The sequence below is a fragment of the Etheostoma cragini genome, chromosome 8, assembly GCF_013103735.1.
Source record: "Etheostoma cragini isolate CJK2018 chromosome 8, CSU_Ecrag_1.0, whole genome shotgun sequence".
NCBI classification, from domain to species: Eukaryota; Metazoa; Chordata; class Actinopteri; order Perciformes; family Percidae; genus Etheostoma; species Etheostoma cragini.
This window is the reverse complement of record NC_048414.1, coordinates 1,999,031-2,000,698: the sequence shown is the minus strand read 5'-3', so window position 1 is coordinate 2,000,698 and position 1,668 is coordinate 1,999,031. Positions and strand designations below refer to the sequence as shown.

The 1,668-nt window shown below is 37.8% G+C and overlaps 1 protein-coding gene across 5 annotated transcripts in view; it reads left to right on the top strand.

Annotated features, from left to right (window-relative positions):
• Positions 1 to 1,668, top strand: part of ptprz1a (protein tyrosine phosphatase receptor type Z1a) — a 105,285-nt gene that overhangs the window by 37,496 nt on the left and 66,121 nt on the right. The gene's annotated exons all lie outside the window — the stretch shown is intronic.

The window sequence follows — 1,668 nt, the reverse complement described above, 5'->3', positions numbered from 1 at the left end:
TATATGTGTGTATGTGTATATATGTGTGTCTGTGTGTGTTCTGTATGTGTCTGTGTGTGTTTGTATGTGTGTCTCTGTGTCTGTGTGTGTGTGTGTGTGTGTGTGTGTGTTCTCGATCTCCATTGACATGCTAATATCCGTCCTGACCCAGAAGCCTGTCTGACCTGGTTCTGGGTCTTTGTCCTCTGGTGGAAGAAGCTCTGAACAGCCAATCAGAGCGAGGACAGACAGAGTAATGTGAGCCTGCTAACAGACAGCGCAGCAGCTGGCCAAAACATCACGACAACACATAATTAGCAAGAACTAGCAAAACATCTGCAATGTTACTGAGACCGTTCATCACGCTGAACATCTGGGGTGTTTCCTGCTCGACAAATCAAAATCAAAAAGCAATTAAAGGCTTTTAAAAATCAAATATAAACTGTTATACTTGGGTAAGGCAAGTTTGCTGGTGGTGCATTTAATAAAAGATAATTGATTATTTTTTTTTCACAGCAACTCAAGCTTTAAAGTTGCATTGAGAAACAAATAAAGCTTGAACAGTCATGAACAGAACATCATTAATAATCAAGCGGTGAATCAGTTACAGACAGTTTGAGGATGGTTATTAGTCTTGAATGAAGCCAGAGCGGCTGTAGCCATGGCTCTTATTATCCTTGTGAGTAAAACCCATAATCTAGACATCCTATCCCAACCGTACTGTAGTGGGAAAATGTTTGTACTCGTTGACATCTGGCTGGGAACGGGTTTTAATAAGCAAGTTATAATAATTATGTCAATCATGCCGGGATCAGCCGTCAGGTCGTAGCTGCACGTCAGGCGGTGGATGTGTCGGAGCTGAACAGTGGATCACCTGGAGGCTCAATCACGGATTACGATGAAAAGGATTTGATCTTTTTTTTTTTTTTTACTCCAAATTAAAGGATAAAATAAATGACTTTCAAAAGCCCAGCAGAAGGACATAATACATTGTTTTACATACATACAACCTCCCATTGTTTGAACATAAATCTTTGTTATGATCTGATTAAGTTCTGCTTGAGGTTAACCTTCGTGTTGTCTTCCCGTCAAAATTGAAGATCAACACTTTTATTTTTTAACTTTATCTTACAACTTTGTCCTTTCTCTTCAAAGTTTGTCACGTTTTTTGATGTTTTCAACACTACATAAAACACTAACTTATTAACTTTAGTCTACAGTTATTTCTGCAATTTATGGTCAATAAACCTCATTATTATACCTATATGAAATTATACCTAATGTTTGAGTTAGAAAAGCAGAAATTAGGAATTATTGAGACTAAAATTAAAGGAATGGATGTTGATGATAATCACAGACTGGAATATGTCAACTTTTACTCAATACTATTTCAAAAACACCAGTTTATTTTACAATGCTATAAAATTGAATAAGATGCCCCAAAATTAATGAAAGTAGAGATGTGTACTTGCCAAAGAGCGTTGTGTGGAATCAATCATGTTATTTTGGGGAATTAAAAAGAACACTGATATAGGACAACATGAGGACAACATGAGGACAACATGAGGACAACATGGGGGGTTATTTTGGGGAATTAAAAAGAACATTGATTAACAGGGACGTTGTAGAGCGTCCTCTGGGGGACAGACTATGCAACGCCATCACTAACAGGGACGTTGTAGAGCGTCC